The sequence below is a fragment of the Apteryx rowi genome, unplaced genomic scaffold (assembly GCF_003343035.1).
Source record: "Apteryx rowi isolate R43461 unplaced genomic scaffold, aptRow1 scaffold_314, whole genome shotgun sequence".
Classification (NCBI taxonomy): Eukaryota; Metazoa; Chordata; class Aves; order Apterygiformes; family Apterygidae; genus Apteryx; species Apteryx rowi.
The window spans coordinates 811,666-831,571 of NW_020449575.1; positions in this window are offsets into that span (position 1 = coordinate 811,666).

The window sequence follows — 19,906 nt, forward strand, 5'->3', positions numbered from 1 at the left end:
AGTAATAACAGGCATTGGGCCTTATCCCCATTTACAGTGGGGATTGATCTCAGTAAAGACACCTAGCATTGCACAAAGGTGCTGTAGCATAACTGAAAGCCTGTTAAATTTTCCCAACTTTTTTAAAATACTTTTTTACCTCCTGATTTTTATTTTTTTTTTAGAAGTATTTGCAGTCCTGGAATGCCTTGCCAAAGATAATGGGAAAGAAGAAAACAAGAAAAATGAAAAAGAATGCAAATGTCCATTTTAATTATTTCTGTATCTTTCAACTAGATAGGTTTGCACAGTTAATTGCAAAAAATGATTAAAACATGCTATTAGTCATCATTTAAATCCTTTTTAGAATAGGAGAAATGTTGATAACAGGAATAAGCTTATCCCAAGCCAATGTATTTTACCAATAATAGATTTACTGACTGGAAGGTAAATGAGGGAGCAATAATCTGAAGAGCTGTTAGAAAGCTGCAGCAGGAGGGTTGGAGATTCTCTGGACAGCCTGAAGGAACGGGGCACTCAAGGGAATGTGGGCTGTGGTTTCCCAGGTTTTGACCTTCTCTTTTTACAGAGAATGAGTTGCATCTGGAAGAAATTTGTGGTCGTTTCCTAATATTGTGTGAATTTTCAGTGGTAAGAGAGTATTAACAAAGTGAAGGTAGCATCACTGCAGTAATGTATGGAAACAATGAAGAAAAAAGATATCAGTTCTCTCTATATAGGGTACATATTGGGAAGAAATTGTGTTACTGTTTTTGAACCTGTGGCTAGTATCTTAGCAGACAGGGAAAGCCACTTCAGTAAAGCTCCTGATGACTCCTCCCCTGCAGAGTAGCTCAGCTCTTTTACCTGCAAACTTCTCTCTGGAAGGGGGGGACTCTCCAGAGCTTCCCTCCACCATAAGGCCTAAGTGATCAAAGACATAGGCAAAACTGTTTCCACAGTGTGCTTTACTATTTTTGTCTCAGTTTATTCCACTATTTTCTATTTTTCTTCTATGAATGGGTTGATAAGTACCTAGAAAATGTTTTTAACAATGCTTTTATTAGTGTCATGTGGAATTTGGTCATGCTGGTTTTCTTTTTAAGGCCAACTGTAAATTGAATTAAAGCAAGAACAGAGACATTTGTAATGTTGTAAATACAGGCTTAAGTTTTTGACTGTTTTGTTTTATTTTGCTTTTCTGGTTGCTTTCACAGCAACATTAAGTGGGTGATATTCATTGCTGTAAAAAATTGCCTTAAATGGGCCTATTAGCTGCACAGGCTTTCTGCTGGCTTTTTACCAACTTGTCCATGTCATGTAAAACACTAAAGGAATCAGTGGATCAGCAACTGATGTAAGTCTTCAAAAGCTTTCTTGATGTTTGTGTGGCTGATATGGAACAATGTGTAGATTTTGTTTTCCCTTCATTTAGCCTTCGTGCACCACAACTACTTTTTAATTAATGTTTATGGGTTTTGGCATTCTCCAAGCAGATCAATAACATCGTGTTATTTCTGGGAAAATTGCTGCCACTTTCAGGACATTCTGAGGGAGGAGTCTGTGTGTTACCAGGTTGTTTGTCCATTCACTATGAAGGCACAGGGATGAAAAACAAGCCAAACTTGACATTTTTGGAGACTATTGTGTTGTTTGTCTCATAAAGAAAATGAGGCTGACATTTTAAAGTATGCAATGAATGGTATGTAAGTAATGCTGTGCCACTGATTTACTGTGCAATCAGCCAAAGTGATCACAAACAGCAGTTTCTGGAGAAACGGTTAAGGCCGTAAACAAAGGCACAATAAAATGTCCTAACAAGCTGGTAGGCCTGCAAGGATGAATTAAAAGTATTAGGAAATATTTTGTGGTATTGCTARCTACTTTTCTTCTCCAGTCCTAGGCTGGTAGTTTAGGAAGAGTATGAGCAGGTGTGAAAAAGTTTCTTTATATATTCCTGCCTGTACCCCTGCTGTCCTTCTCACGGTGAAGCCAACTCTGCTGACACAGCCAATGGGGTTGCTAGTCTGAGTTTATGGTGGAATGTATCTCCATTATTCAGTAAGAATATCAACTTAAACAACATATAGCATCTGGTACCTAAGAGGTGTCCAGTGGCAACTAATCTAGATTAACTTCTTTTTTTTTTTCTAGGTGGAAGCTTCTTGGGCCAGATTTTTACTCTACTTTGTCAGGAGGAAGGAAAAGGAAGTCAAGAAATTTGTTATCATCTTCACTCTCATGAACAGCTTTATTTTGGACACACTGCCATAAGTTTTCCCACTAAGGCTCTGGAGCCTTTCTCTGGACAGATGTGATTTTTTTTTTTTTTTCATCTTTGCTCCTTTTTCATTTTTCTCCCGTTTGTCCTGGCATGCTGCTTTCACTGAATGGAAGATACAAGTAGTAGTAGAAACCGCACCATCATTTTTAATTAAAGTAGTCCTCCTTCACACCACTTTCACTTGACGTGTGGAAAACAGTGGTTTCTAAGTATTTCTGCTGTCAAAGCTACTTCTGGTTACACTTCCAGGCTGGTGACCCTTTGTCTTTGTGAACCCGCACTTCCAGAAGGGAATTTCCTTCAAGCTTGTTCGGGGACTGCTGTGAGAAGGGGGTCGCCCCAGCCACGTCCCCTCACCCCTCGCTGTTGCAGCCCTAATTCATAACTGGCACTGCCGTGTCGCACTCCCTATAACAGCTTGAATGTTCATTATCGCTCTGAGAGTCGCTGACACATCTGAGGTTTTAAATCTGTGTGAAAATACCTCCAGCCTGGAAAATTTTTTTTTATATTAAAATGTGGGGTGTTAGGAAACATTATCATCAATTTCTTACCTCCACCCGAAGCCGTGTTTGTGAGTAGGAAGTGTGAATCAGTTTGGATGCCAAACGCGCGCACACACGCACTCCCAGTGAATCTTAATTACGGAGCGCGCCACCAGCCAGTAGACGTTTATTTTTTTTCTTAAATATATTCCAGAAAAATCTAGCAGGTTTGTAAAGATTACCATGCCATTAAGTCATAGTAGTAGAACAGAGTTCTTACTGAACCAGAAAACAAGCAGAGGAATAGAGGAAGGGAGATGACAGCCTGCTGTGAAACCAATGGTTACAAATTGGTTTCCTCTAGTCACAGTCGCCTTTAACTGCTTCGGATTCTCAACAGCTTTTCGTCAAAAATCTCCATGCGCCCTTTTAAAAAGGGAAGTGCATGACCCCTTTATTTTTGGAAATGCAGGTACAATGTGTGTAATACTAACTCAAGATTGGTAAATTGGTAGATTGTTATTTAATGTCTTTTAGGGGGCCAGTTTCTGTACAAGACTTGGCTGGTTTCCAACAGCATATGAAAAAAGCCACACAGCACAGTTATTTTTGTGGTATTTGTGGATCCTGTGACTAGAACTGATGGAAATTAATTTTAACTATTTGATAAGCATTAGCTTTTTTGTTTCTTTTTGTTTTTGTTTCTGTTTTTTTCTTTCTTTCTTTTTGGTCAGATAGGAACTTCCCCAAGAAATACCCAATTTTAAAATTAAAGTTTTACTGAAAACGCTTTCTTCTCAGCCACATTCTTTGTCTTTTGAGTTGCCAATATATTCAGAATATTCAAGTTGGAGTTTTTATATGTTTTGGTATACAAATTGCATGTTTTCGAAGTTTTCTTGGTTTGGGGTTTTATTTTCAATATAAATGTTTTGCTTTTGTCCTGTTTCATGAAACAAAAATTAGTTCCTGATCAGCCTCAAGAAATTACTCTTTCATTAGGTGTCAAACACCCTATTTCCCATTAAAGTCATTACTGATGCTCAGCCCTGCATAACATTTGGATATGGTCCAATTATTGTTCACTGCTATTCAAGGAAGTGTAAGGGGAGGAATTTTCAGTCCAGACAGCATTGCCACAAAAAGTAAGTAATGCTGTATTTCTGGAAATAGCTCTCACTCAGAGATTTCCTCAAAACTGTGTGAGGTTAATTTTTGGTTAAATAATCACAGATGTAGTTGCTTACCTAAACAAGCTAATTCTGATGTTACAGAAATTGGGCAGTAATGCTCAGAAGGGAATTGTTCATACTTAGCAGGATTTATGGTATGGAAATTACTGAACATTTTACAGTGTGCTAGTTTGTGACCTGGGGTTCACAAGTACAAAGGAATTACAAAGATGTATGATAATAGAGGATAATAATTTAATTTCTGAGGTTGTCTGAGTACATATAAAGTTAATATCTCATCTCTTGTTCCTCCACCTGCTCATCCACAGGATCAAATTGGGTCATGCAGTGCTGGAAATAAGGAATTGCCTAATAGTTATGGACATCATTCCCAAAATTATGTCCATGGGGATAATAAGGCTTGAAGAGATACCAACGTATGTGGTGGATCAGACACAGCTATAGTTCCTAGTTAGGGCAATTAGGCAAGGTGTGAGCTAACCACRGAGCTCCCAGCACTTACAGTTACAGGAGTGACCTATTGGAATACAGTATTCTTTATGAGTAGAATTCATGTAGAATTCTGAATGTCTGGGCTAAAACTTTGGCTTATATATGTATATCTGTGTAGATCTACTAAAAGAAACACCAGTTTGAATCTGACACTTCATATTTCTTTGTCTCAGCACCATGTCTTCCAACACTCTGTTTAAGTTAATAAGTAATCCTTTGTGTGAAGTATCACTCTCTTGTATTGATTTCAAGGTGTTTTGTATCCCAGCCATATTAGTCAGCCCTATATAGAGAGAGAACTCAATTCTGGGAAGAATCTTAGAGCACAGGGCTGGAGTCTAACCACCTAGTGAGATTGTGCAAAAACACAAATAAATTGATTTTTGTTGGGGTGTATGTTTGTCTGACCTTATCACTACTGCATTTCAAACTAACATCATCAGCAATTTGCTGCAGCTACTCTAGCTTGACAGAAACCCAGGCCTGTCACTGAGATTTTACAGTAGAGCTGTTCTAGAGATCTTAATGCTTCCTTGTATTAAGGTCCTTATTATCTCGGTTAAGTTTTATTTACCCCACATGTCATAATGCCCTCTGCTAGGCTAACAGCATGAAGGGCATTCAGAGCCCACAATGCTCTTTTGTAGACTTGCTCAGTAGAAACGTCAGGGCAAATCTTCAAAAAGCAATGTTCAAAAGAGAACTGTAAAAGAAGCCTGAGAAATGCAAATCCTATTTAAATAAGGAAATGATGTTCTTCAGTGATCTCAGTAAGACCAGCTTGAGCAAGCCAGGAATGCAAACGAAATCAAAAGACATACAGTCTGGCTTGATTGGCAATAATACTGTATGTGTCATGGAAAAAACTGTAAATGATAATGAACCAGAATGCCTCAAAGTTTTGACCTGAAAGGGATCAGCGGGGTATGATTCGGGCCAGGATACCATTGGTTCTGGTCCGCTGAGATTATTTAGCACATGACCCATCCTGCCAGTAATGTTTGTGAGTACAACCAAACCAAAGCAAAGTCAGAAGGAAAAAAAAAAAAAAAAAAAAAACCCTGACATTCATGCTCATACAGCTACTGTATAAACTGAACTCATTATACCATCGTGGTTTGTTTTTTCATGTCTGTCTCTCTCATTCAGAATAGGCCTTTGAGGGCTGCTGCAGTATTTATCCAGGCTACGGGGCCAGATGCATGAATTCCAACTCTCTCATCAAGAGTGTATAAAACACTGAATGAGAATGGGAGGAACCAATCAAATAATGTGGGCAGAACTGCAATTCATCCTAATTTGCTACAAACCCTTGCCTAATTGATGAAGAAAGAATGGCAGAGAATGAATTGATACAAGAGGATATAAGTGAGATGCCTGAATATCTTTGAGGCAGTTTCTATGTTAATAATACAAATGGCAACAATTACAATTTCTACTGTTGTTTATTGATGTTCCATTGCTTATCTTTTATCATTGTACCCATTTCTAAATCAAAGACCTCATTGTGCTAGGCAGTATACAGATAAATATCAACGAAGCAGTTCCTATCCAGACATTTAGATATCCTATAATGTTTAGTATACACAACACTTGAACAAACCAGCCATGAATGGTTTTGGTATACAAGGGCTAAAGGCTTGTTTCGATTGTAATAAAAATACCATTATAAGCCATTACATGGACAAAATCATCTGTGTATAGTACTTGAAAAAGATAATCAGCATATTAAGTTAAGTCACATTTCACTAACCAGCTTGTAACTATTTGTGGTGGTGTGGTGAATTCCTTAAAGGAGTTTATCAGTCCAATTTTTTGGGGAAAAAAAAAGCTGTATCAGAAAAACAATCTTAGTGGTTATGTTTTCATAATGTTTTGGTAGCTATGATCAAAATAAAGTTTACCCAATGTTTCAGTATTGCTCTTGTACAAATACTTTAGCTGTAAAGGTGAAAGCTACTAGATATGCTTGTTTATTTTGCCTAATTGAGCAAAATGCAGAAGAAACCTAAAGGATAAGGAGACACATTAGAATTTCAAAGTCTGTATTTGAATAGTTAAATCAGCTGCTAGTAATAAAAATAAGTGAAATATGATATCATTTAGGGTTATTTTAACTTTTAATAAAGTTTCTATCTGCAAAAAATTTAAAAAAATAGTATCAAAGTCATGGAAGTATAACAATTTCCATCAGCTGAGGATCTGATCCATGATTGTTGACTTGATGATGTGCTCCTAAACTGAAGGAATAGAGAAATATCCTGTATCCTAATTTTAAAATATTTGGTAATAAATAAAACACATTTTTTAACATGGCATAATGCAATTAATTATGTCTGTTATGGAGGCATTCTGATTATTATAAATATCTTTAAAAAGATGTGTATCAATTTATTCTAGCAGTAAATCCTAGATTTACTTAGATCTTCATGAGATCAATTGTGCAGCTTTCCAAGAGGAATGAATATTAAAGAGCTGATATCTCATACAGTGCCTGCAAAGATTAGAATAGCTTACCAGCGTACATCAAAGATTTATCCACCTTAAGCTCCTACAAGAGAAGAAGTTATTTTTTTCACACTTGCACATGCTATGCATGCATAAGCAAGTAATGTTAAGCTGTGATGAAGGGGAGGTGAGGTATATCTGATGCAAGCAAAGACAATATACAGATGAGAAAAAGCTATTTCATAGCATCTAGATGCCATTTTCACAGTTAACAGATGTAGGTGGAAACATTTCAGTATTAATGCAGGAATATTTATTTGAAAACTCTTTCTCTGTCTGCCCTTCCCCACTTTAAATTTAACAATTATGATTATATGATTAGCTGACACCCTCCTACAGATGGAAATAGAATACATTCTCTGTAAACTAGTTTTGTTTGTCATTAATTGCATTGTACATGGATTTAAATGAAATTCACAGTTAACAAAGTATATTTAAAGTGTTACCAAACACAGCCATCTGTAAGGATATTTAAGATCAAATCAGTGACAGATTAGTTCATGAATCACTGGTGAGTTTGGGCAAATGAGGGACTTTCTCACTTGGGGAAAGGGATGATGCTTGTCACAAGAGAGTTACATTGTTGACAGCAGAGTTGGCCCATTCTAACTTTTAATAATCATTCCTTCACTATGAAGGTTTTCTCTAAATCAGAATAAATAAATCTCCATCCCCAAATAAACAGGACGATTCCAGCTGAGTCCACTGAGATAGGGTCAAGGACTCGAACAGCGGTGCTTTGTAAAAGGCTCCTTCCTCTGCCGGGACCAGACAGTGAGAGCACCGGCTCTTTCAAAACCAGTGTTGGCCACCTCATCCCACAGAGGAAAAACACAAGGAGCTAGATAGTTCTGAATACCTCACATACAAGAATTCAGGTTTTGCTGAGGAAGTGCAAGTCAGCAGCATTGTATAATGCAGTATTTAAAGCAGTCATCACGGGAGGCCTGGATTCCAGTTCCTGGGGTAAAGCCAACCCATGACTTTTATCTGGAGACCATGTAATGTGAAAACCACAAATATATCTGCTTACAAAGATACAAAGCTGCCTGGAACTGTGAAGAGTAAAACACAGGCTATGCTGAGATGAAGGACTTGAGGTTTGTGAAATACTTTCATATACAAAAAAAAAAAGCAAGATGCTCAGGCATTTGAACACTTTCAGAGCTGAGCTAATTATCTGAGAACTTACATTTTCGATGAAGGCACCTGAATTGCCTCCATGATCACCTTCTAAAGAGGCCTTGTTTTATGCTTAACCCTGAGCTGAACATTCTCAAGAGCGGTCATTTTTCACGTTCAAGTCTGATACGACGTAACGGCAGCACTAATTTCCTGCAGCCGTCCTAATTGTGCTGAGAGGCAGCAGGAGGTGCTGTTCTAGGTGTCTCAGTAGGGCAATTGAAAGAACCAAGCACAAATGAACACTTGTCCGGCTTCCTCTCGGGCTCTCTGCTTCAATTCTTTACTAATCTCCTTTGAAAAGCACTTTGAGACCTATGATGTAAATCATAAATATAAAAGGTTTTTATTTACTGAGGAACTGTTTCATGGGCCATGCATTTAAATGCTGGGTTATAATATGTGCAGACGGTATCTCTGTACTATAAAAACTCAGAAATATACTGAAGCCCGTTGCTGCATGTCTCATGGAAAAATGCGACTGCTGGTAGCTGAGTAGAAGCAGGAGACAACTGCTGCTATAACCTATTTGCAGATTTACAGCCCTGTTGTTAGGCATTAGGTTAATGGAAGTCATGGTGTAGTGTCAGCCCGTGATTTGACACAGGTCCTGACAGAGAAGATTCTTAGATAAAAGCAACACTGGAGAGGTTTTTTTTTTTTTGGGGGGGGGGGGGTGACAGGGAGGAGTGTATTGTTTGTCTGCGTTTTAGAAATTAGGTTTTCATTCCTGGAAAAAGCCAATTTAAAAAAAGCAACCAAGCACAGCAGAAGACACGACCAATCTCTTCAATATTACAACAACTTCATCAGAAAAATTTATTCTTAATCCTTTTTTTTTTTTATTAAGGGGGCAAATTGGAACAAATACTGTTGTGACTCAACTACAAATCACTCATCTTTTTGGAAAGAAAAATGTTGATGATCAATTCCAGCTTTAAATAATTTATTGCAACTGCGTTAATGAAAAAAATATATAAGTAGATCTTTCATCCTCATGAAATTCCTTCAATCTCAAAACTCAGCAATATTCTATATTCAGACAAGGGGAGAAGCAATGGTCTCTTTAATGCTAACCATTTTTATCTTAGCATTAACATACTGTTATCAATAGCATGTATTGTGATACACTTCTGCACATCATATTGATTTCTCAGGATGGTTGGGGATGAATCATCTTCTGGAAGAGCCATTTGTTCTCCACCAGTGAGAGATGGAGGTTTGATATTGAGCTTAGACAAACACCTAACTTTTGTACTGCTGAACTTAAGTGACATGAATCTCACCTTAAGTGCATGTCCCAAGGCTGTGGAAGAAGGTAGTCCTTGGGTATAGTTTGTCCTCGTGCAAAAATTCAGAATAAAGTCTGCAGATACTATACACCTTATTTCAATGTCTTAATACATAGAGGTACATTGACCCATTGGCATTTGTCAAGACTGTCCAGTGGCAAATTTCACCTACAGAATAAAAATCTCCATTTAAATCAAGGAAAGTTTTTGCCATTTATTTTGATGCAAACACTAATAGATAGAAGACATGGACAGCTAATATGGCTAATGACAGCAATGGATCGCGGTATCACAATATAAAAAATTGTCACTCATGAGATAAGCCCTGGCAACTGAAAATGTTTATGATTTTTGGTCCATCCTGATTGTACTGGAGTAAAACACATTAGACTGAACTCATTAAAGCAGAGTAACCCATTAAACTGCAGTACCATGCACTATTGTATTTGTTTTTCCATACCAAGGGAATAGGCTGAGTTAGTCCCATCAGCTAAAAATATTTTAATTGATTTCTCCACTTACAGATAATTCATTTTAACATAACCTTTACTTTTAAAGGCAGGTCTCCTTTTTCTGATCTCAGTCATCATTTTAGATATTTCATTTAGTGAAAGAAGACTAAATCTTAAACATCAGGATCAAACTGATCATCTAATTTAATGTTACGCATAGTGCTGTGAAATTTACTGCTAATATAACATTTTGCTATGAAGCTTGATTGCTGTTTTCTTTTGAAACATCAAGATTTACAAAACATTTTAAGGAAAAAAAATGTGTTTCTTTAAATGATATCTTCATTTAAAGTGTACAGAAGGGAAAAAATAAATCATGTTTCTTCAGACAATATCTTAATAGAAGTTATAGAGAGGGCACAGTTTAATGGCTACCTGACATTTTTAATGTAGATCTACTTCACACGCATGGACTCTGCATCAGAGCAACACAAATAGCTCCTAATAGTGGGACACTTTCAGCTTACATTTTTTGCTGGTCTCAAGTATATTTATCTTAATTTCTCTCCAAAGTATTTCTGTCAAATAATTTCTGTCATATAGATGACTCATGGGCAGTCTTTTGACAAAATGTGATATTGGAAATAAAGAAGCAGAGCTCTGCTGCATTGTTTCTCTTGCTGACTGACAGGTTATGAGGTATCGTCTCCAGTTTTTGGCCATATAAATGTAGCTCCTAGAAGCATATTGTAGATGGGGATGTTTATGAGTTGAAAACTGGCAACTCTTATCTAAATAAATTTGCTCAAAAGCAATCATTTTAACTTTCCTTCCAGGAAAAATGTATGCTAGAATATTTGTAGAGCGCAAACACAAAGAAGATACATATAGATGAAATACACTGATTATTTTAATGCTTCATGACCATGTAAGAATCTGAATAGACAGTAAGAAATATAAGGGGGAAAAAACATACAAAAACAGTGTTTTCTTCATCTGAACATTAAGAGAAAAACTCTCCAACTGTTCTATGAGTTTATCAAAGATGTTGTACTAACCAAACACTAAAAATGATTTTTCTTGTGTCATAGATAACACCATGGAAAGAGAAAGCAACTAAAACTGTGCTCACACATCCTATATTTTCTTTGCTACACAGTCTGTGTCCAAAACCATCCTGCCTCGAGATCACAGCAATTAATGACACTTGCTTATTCCTGTGATTTCCTGCTGATCTTGTGGCACTCTCAAAAATAAACAACACCATTCAGCGGTATTTTAATTGAACTGGCTGCGGTATAGAGCTGGGAGAAACTCCCAAGGGAAGCACGGTACATGGCTCCAAGTGACAGTAAATGGATCAGGTCAGAAGCACTTGCACGAAGCCTGTGTGCAGCCATAACAAAATCCTTCCGTAAAATAATACAAACCGTCTTCCATACGAGAACCCACTGTCCCACCACCTTTTTGGTGCCCTGTGTCTTTCTGCTTAGCAAGCCCAGTCTCGCCCCTTTACAGCCTCCCCTTCATTCACCATCCCTCATGCTTGTTACGTGGCTTTCACCTTTAAGATTTGCGGTAGCATTTGTGATGTGCCCTTCACACATCAGATGAGTGCGTTCCCTGTGACAAGCAACCTTCCAGCGTGCTCCTGAGTATGGCTGCAGACATGCAGGAATTCATTGCAAAACAAAAGCCAAGACCCAAGTGTGCAAAGAAAGTAATGATGTCCTTTCTTTCTCTGTTTTGTCTCTCTTTTTCTCTCTTTCGCTTCTTTTTTTAACTAGCTATTGGATTATACAAGCATTTGCGATAAAGTAGTTTCAATGAAGAGAAGTACAGATTCTCTCTTAATAATGTTTCATTTAGTCTGACTTGATCTTTTTGAAAGAGGTTTATGCTACACAGGACATGAAAACAGATCCTATTCAAATCAGGATGAAAAAACAAAACAAAACAAAACACCCCACCACATTAAAAATTCACTTTACAACCATCACTAAGCCAGATGGTTTAGTCTTGATATCTTGGCACCTTTCTGCTCATTTATATTCCTCCCTCCCCCACACAAAAACCATTGTAATTGTCAGTATCTTCTTTTCTTATCAGGGGAGATGGCTCATTTGTAACATCCTCACACAAGAGAGGAGTGAGCAGAATATTACAGTGTGAGCTGCATATCTGCACTGGAATCAGAGGCTTAAAGGAACATTTTGATTATGTGGATTTCATGCAGTACATTTGAAGAAGTCCAGCAGGAAAATATTATTTATCACAATGGCCCATAGATAACATAATCAAAGTATAAGGATTTCCTTGTCAAAAAAGTTATAGCATGTAGCACAGAGAGCAACTGGTGTATTGGACAGACTGGGCTACCATGTGGACTACCTGTCCTACACTAGACCTGATGGAAAGACTTTTTCTGATATGTGTTACTTACTTCCAAGAAAAAGAAGTCTGCTGAGCTTAGACCTTTATGTATCATACCCACAGATAAGGGATGAACAAGTGCAAGTGAGAGATTGTCTACATTCAGACTTGCACAGCTCTTTTTAAAATAGTACGGATGCCTGTATGGATGTTCTTACTTCCTGTCAAAAGTGCCTTTTTCTTCTTCAGTTTAAATATAACTGCAGTCAAGCGAGGTTTGGGCAGATGCGAATATGAGCTGGCTGCATACTCTCTTGCTCTGGTTTCACTAAATAAGTTGATATCTTAAATTAAACYTGTACAATTGTGAATATAGACAAGCCCCAAAACTGGTGTTAAAGCTCAGTTAGATGAACTGCTGAAATGTTCTAGTCTCCAGATTAAAATTAGTTATATCATTTACACCTGTCAATTTAAGGAAACAAATTAAACTGATATAATTTGAGTTTAAATCAATATAAGAGTTTCCACACATGGTTTTACAGTGAATTAATTAAACGTCTGTCTACATGGGAAACTTGACCAGAATAGCTTTGTTGTAAGAACACGTCTGTTTGCAGATACTCCTATTCCAGAAATGCCTGTTTGTTTTTGTTTTTTTTCTTGTTCAGTTTAATACACTCTTAAATAAGGAGATYTATGCCTGAAGTAATATAGAAATACTTTATTTAAGAAGAGAAGATTCCCAAGTAGACAAAAGCCTTAATGCATTTAAAGCCACACTGCCACTTAATACAAGGCCTGGGGTTTTTTAGCTTCTGTACCTTTGGAAATCCAGACTTTGAACATGGAAAAATATTTCAATTGTGATTCAAAAATCCTTTGACAGAGAGGAAAGCATAATTTATCATGCTGTGCTGGCTGATTTACTGTACGTGTAAGCTCTACTTGTCACTTTAAATAACACTGATGGATTTAATTCCCCACCACATAAATGAGCCAGTATTTTTCTCTTTCCAGTTCAGTTGTGCAATACTGTCAGTTGACAAGTGTGCTGAACTTGTAAGGCAAACTGCAGGGCATCCCAGGATCTAAGAAAATCTAGCCAAAAACTTAGAGCCACTCCTTTGGGAAGAAAATTCTTGTAGTAAATTCCATGTATATTTTTGGAAGCTCTGTCAGATGCAAGTAGTCACAAGGAATTTGTAGTTGAATGTGAGGATTTTGAACAGCTGAAGTTGGTTGCAAACCAACTGCAATGGAATGTCATATTAAAAATGATAGTCAGAAATGATAGGCCAATATCAAGAACCATCTCCTCAAATGATAATTTCCTGCAATCAGAATAAGATGCTGAATGTACATCTATATAATCACTTAGATTTACCAGATGAGCTTAATTTAAGAGTAGGTCTTAGTGAGTCAAAGTATCACCACACCCAGTATGGATGCCTATGGAATAGCATAGGAATGAGGTAAGTTGATGGTTTTCCAAGAATATGTCTTGGGAATACTTCTTTCCCGTGAGGGTGACAGAGCACTGGAACAGGTTGCCCGGAGAGGTTGTGGAGTCTCCTTCTCTGGAGATATTCAAAACCCGCCTGGACGCGATCCTGTGCAATGTGCTCTAGGTGACCCTGCTTGAGAAGGGGGGTTGGACTAAATGATCTCCAGAGGTCCCTTCCAACCTCGACCATTCTGTGATTCTGTGAATACGTTAGTATAACTCCAGTGTCCAGCAATTTACTGCTTAGGGATTTCTGGAACCAGAGATATTTTCTTAGTGTTAAATAGCTCTCCTTGGCATTTTATTCTATGAATTTGTTCAGCTGAACCATGTCAACCTTTGGAATTCATAACAATCTGCAGGAAGGAGTGACATCCTTGCATTAGGAACCACAATCTTTGTTTCTTTTGAACCTGCCACCTCCTAGTTCATCTGATACCCCCTAGTTCTTGTGTTAGAAAAGACAGAATCTGGGCCTCTGGCCTAATCCCCCATGGCTGCAGTATGTAGACACCCCTAACAAGCATATTTATTTGGGTCTAGTGAACTTAAGTCAAAATTCAAAATAAAACTCTAACTACCAGTTTATCTTCCTAATTTCTGGACAATGAGCTACAAAAAATTGCATAGCCAACTTAACAGTATAAATACCATATCCATTTAAATTTTGTCAAAAAAATTCCTAGCCAGTTAAAGTTGTACTTCTGTGACTAGAGTCCAGGCTCTTTGGCTGTTGTTGTTTCTACTGCTGCTGGCTCACCTTGTAAGTACCTATTTAGCAGAGGCTAACCTCTTTAGAGCAGCAAGACCTCTCTCCTTCCCACCCCCAACAACACAACATGCAAAGGCAATATTGCTGGATTAAACTAAAATCCCAGCCAGGAGACAGTAGAAAGCATTGAAGGATTTCACTCTAGCAAGGAAATATTCTGGGACACAGATCTCTACATGGGGTGATTACCCTCTGGGCCCTACACTGCCCAATGGAAAGCAGAAAATCCTCTTATTTCTGTCATCTGGGCTGCGTTGCCGTGTTCCTTTTGTGCTTTAAGTAAGAGCCAGACTGAGAACCTTTTCATGTGATATGTTGTCTGTTGGCAGTTACAAGACCAACCAGCATCTCTCTTTTGACTGTTTTAGCAAGCAAAATAGCAAGTTTAGAAAGACTCAGACAGACAACTAGGTGTGGTCTCAAATTGTTCACTGCTCTGAATGCGGTTTTGGTTGTGGGTTTTTGTTTTGGTTTTTGTTTTTTTGAGGTTAGTTTCCAGCCAGATCAGCAAGCTCATCTGCCTCATCCTGCACCCAACTAATACTGCTGACACAAAAGAGGCAGCAAAAATTAGTGAGGACAAAGTGGAAGTGAAGGAAAGGCACCTGTTGGAATCCGTCCTGCCTGCGGCACAGTGGTCCTCCAGTCATATTACTGAATCCTGAAATCACAGCCTAGAACTGTTTTGACAATAGTTTGCTCTGATTTAACATATTCAGGCTACAAAGAGACATGTCATTGTTCAGTCAGAAGCCAAAAAGGACCCTTTCCTGATTATTCACATAACACAACCTGTAGAACCCAGCACAATAACATTTGTTTCAAGCTGTTTGCATTCAGGTATACATTTTAACAAGCATCTAGCCTTAATTTAAAGAGTTTAAATGCTAGAGAAGCTGCTAAAATCCAGGGAATATCAGAATTGCTATTTCCATTCAGTGTTAAAAAATTGTGTCTCTTCTCCAGCTCAGACTTTTCCTACTTCACCTTCCAAACATCAAATCTCTTTACACCTATTTCTGCTAGACTAAGAGCAGCTACAGTCTGATATCGTTTGATTCACAGTAATGAAGTTAGCAACTCTTGGATCCATGGTTAGCAAAGTCCTTAAACTCCTCAGCCTTTCATTTTATAATCAGGCTTCCAGAACTAGAAGTGTCTTTGTGGCTCTTTTCTGAACCAGCTGAGTTTTACAGCATCTTTTCTGAAGAGTGGACACAAGCACTAGCCATTGCATTCCAGGAGTCTTCTTGCTATACTTCACATGGGGATGGTGCCACCTGCACATTCCTCTCTGTCTTTATGCACCCAGCAAACCTGTTTGCCCTGTTAGCTACAGCATCACACAGAGAGCTCATGTTAAGCTGCTTGTCTACCGCAATTTTAAGTGTTTCTGCATTTCAAGTCCTGCCTGCCAGTTTGCATTCATGACCTACCTGCTTCTTTCCTACAGGTGTATCAAAAGCAACTGCTCAGTGAATTATCATCAGATTAGTCCTTATAATTTAAGCATCCTCATCACTATTTACTATACCACCCATTTCTCTCCTCTGTAAATTTTACTAGCAATGACTATACTCTCTCCAGACTACAGATAAAGATGTTGCATAGCATTTGGTCAAGAACAGATTGCACTGGGACTAGCTCCATAGTATGATGACTCATTATTACAAATTTTCTGAGATCTGTCAATTAACTAAGATTCAATTAGAGATAGTTTTTAATTAGAGCTGAATGGGGAATGATTTTTCCACACTGCAAAAATCCTCAGGATTTCAATTTTTTTCTTCATTACTGAAATAGACCAAGATGCTAAAAATCTCAAAATCTGGAAGGAGCAAACAAACAAACAAACAAACAAAAAGCCCCAAAACCCTGGGATGAAAATGAGCTGGGTGAATCAGTCTTTTGTGTTAAAATCTCTGGTAGTTTCTATACTTACTTACATGGATTTTTATTGTAAAAATATTTCTCCTACATTTCTAAATAGCAACAACAACAACAACAAAAGTCAAAAATGCCTGAAAAACAGACTCTTCCACTGAAAAATGTTGAAATACATGAAAAAGCAGAGATAAAATCAAAGCTTAAAAATAACTAATAAAAAGCAACTCTCCCCCACACAAAAGCTGTAGCTTTGGCAAGCTGTCACTTAATCCACTTATTAGATCTTCATTGATTTTGTATAGTGAGAATTTTGTTATCATAATGTCATACCAGGGCTACATAAAATGTCTAACAAATCAGAAAGATACATGTTCAACAAACTCATCAGATAACTAAGGTGTCTTTTAGTTCAGGGCAGCARTCCATTAGCATTCAACCTACTTTGCCTAGTCCTCTGAGGTATCCTGAAATACACCCCTCTCCCAACTAGTGACATTTGGTGTGCAAATAGCAAGCGCTCTTTTCCCTAAATTGGCAGAACAGTCTGATGACTTCGATGCCCAGACAGTTACTAACTTGCTTGGACTGCATTGAATTCATATCAAAATAGTGGTGTCTTGTGGACAGCTTTTTGGATGGAGTCTAAATAGCTATTCTTGTCATGAAGATAGTCAGGAGAGAGGGAGAGAAAGGGAGAGATGTCATTGCTTCTGCATCTGTTCAGGCATTACTATAGTTTGTTTATACTGGTACATCTATAATACTAAATAAAAGAATAGCAGGGAGTGAGTCTGATTCTTGGACTTCCCATCATCTACACTGTTTATTTTTTAGTTCACTCCTCACTTGGTTTTCAACCTCTCCAGCTAGCTCTGTCCAATACCCAGGCCCAGCTTTGGTGATAGTTCACTCCAGAGCGCACTCCCCAAGGCAGCGTGGAAGAGCCTGGCTCACTAGCTATGGCTCACGTGGCTGTGCATACGCCTCCACTGCTRTCCTAGCTGGCTTTGAGCATTAAGCAAGCCCAGATTTCCTTCTACCGCAGCCTGAAATATGCAACATGCCTCATTCTATAAAAATGCTACTCTGTGAGGTTGCAGAACAAACCTATCTTTGCAGGCATTTTGAACAGAAAAAAACACGCAGGTAATAGACATTATTTCTTAGGCTCAGAAGGCTCCTACTGGGGCCCAGAGGGAGCCCAGGGCCAAGTGCTCGGTAGGCTGGAGGCAGCAGTCTCTCCTGGAGGGAGCTAGCCCTAAGCAATGCAGGTGTGAGGCAGTCTGTGACATCTGCCCAGGGGCCAGGCAAATCTCTGTGTTTCTCTTAACACTGCAGACTACAGTCAGCAAATCTAGTACTTTCACGGATTGTAACAGAATTCCAGCAGTAAAGATATTTTTCTGCAAACTGTATGTAAGAACAAGAAGGGAGTTTCACTGTAAGTTCTGAATTCCAGTTGCACAGAGATGCCTAACTATAACGCTGAAAACATGAAAAAAACTTATGGAGGAACCAAAGCCCTTGGCACTCTTTCCCTTCCTTCCTTCCTTCCTCTGTCGTCAGGGGAGTGAGAAGGCTCTTCCAAGGCATGACAAATTCCTGTCCCGACTCACCCCCTCACTTCTTTTGCTACGGGGGACTCAAGGGAAAATATGGCTAAATTTGCCCTCAGAAGGTTACTGCAGATCCCTCTTCTTCCATTTGTTCCTTTGAGTTACAGGTGTAAGCTTCTCATCAGAGTTTTCTTCAATATCCCCCAAATCAATGTGTAGCATTTGGGATTTCTAATGGTAAGATTTTAGCTCTTTCCCATGCAAGGCATAGACCTACCTCTGCCTTGAAATTTTGACTTACAGAGCTAAGGGTCTAACATTCAGCCACTTCAGTCCTGAACAGCATTCCTAAATCTTGTTTTGAGTTACTGCCTAGATATTGCACCTTTGTAATCTTTGACAACCATACTTGTAATACCATATAAAAGCAATACCTCATTTTTGTGACAAGGCCTATTTTCTTCAAAGAAAAAGTCAGTTTTATTTACATTGATTGTGGTACTACTCTGTAAAACTTTAGATATTCCATATTAATTTTCTTGTGATTCTGTCCAAGACTAGTACTGGGATTAGAATCTTAATATTACTTATTCACTTTATTTGAACCAGTTTAAAATTTGTGTGTAAACAAGGCCTAAACCAAATTATACCAGTGTAAGCTGGTTGTAGCTAGCTTTAAAAATTAATTCAAAAAACATTCACAACTTTGCATAAATCAAAACATTTCTCATTCTTTCCTTGAATTTCTCTCAGAAATGAAAAACATTCTCCATGCATGAGAAAACTAATTCTTGCATGCAAATGCTCTCAAGGAGAAAGTTGATTAATTCAAACAGATCCACAAACCGGGAGAATGGCTCTGTCCCAAACATGAGGAATACAGGGTATGCTGGTATGTGCTGGAGACACCCTGGATGCATTTCAAATGCAACTTAACCCTTAGTGTTGAGATACTGTGGCCAGCACAAGAGAAACCTTCAAAGCCCCTGTTTGAAATTGTTAAATTCAACGGTAAAATTCACTTCTTAAAGTTAGTGCCACTATGCCAGGAATTAATTAGTTCAGTAAAACTGAAAGAAACACACTTCCCAAAAAATGTTATCTAGTTACTCTATTGTCCCAGAACAACAGTGTTAAGTACCCTATGGTCATGAATGTAGTTACATACCTACCTCACAGCATACCTATGAGGTAGGGGGCTATTAATACCCTCATTCTACATGATTAAATAAAGCATAGGGAGCCTTATTTCATATTTGTTAATGGACTTTCTGGCTAGTAATCTAAATTGAATCTACTGCATATACTGTATACTTTATGCCTTCTTGCAAGTTTACAGCTCTTACTTGACTCCCAATATTGTATCAGGACAGGCTCAGACAGAAAAAATATTCATGTTAATTTTGAGACCTCACTGGGGTTGGAGTTGGTTTTCTCTYCCTGGAGAGAAGAAAACTGGGACGTCTACCCACTACACCCAGGCACGTGAAATAATAGTAATCTGTTGAGCTATGTGTGAGCCAAGGTTTCTGTATTGTGAAACTTTCTGGCAATGGCTTATTTACCAGCTCAGATGATGGAAAAAGGAGAAGTTCTTTTCATCCCAGCAGAATGTCTGGGCTGAAAATAAATTCTCTGAATTTTTGACTGGGATGACACCATAATTTACAGCATTCTTGGACYTTCCCAGCCAAACTGGGATTTCTGGTTACCTTACCCTAATTAAAGATTTAAACCTCAGTAAGTGCCCTCAGAAGCTAAATATGCTCAAGCCGGGTGAGAAGGGTTGAACATAGACAAAAGTCTAGCTGCAGAACATGGAGATTTTCATAAGCTGACTTACATCATTAACAGGTATTTTGGGCTGTTCCTAGTAGACAGGAAGCTTTTCCATATATACAAATCAATGTTTGTGCAGAGCTTTTCTATGAATATAGCTCAAAT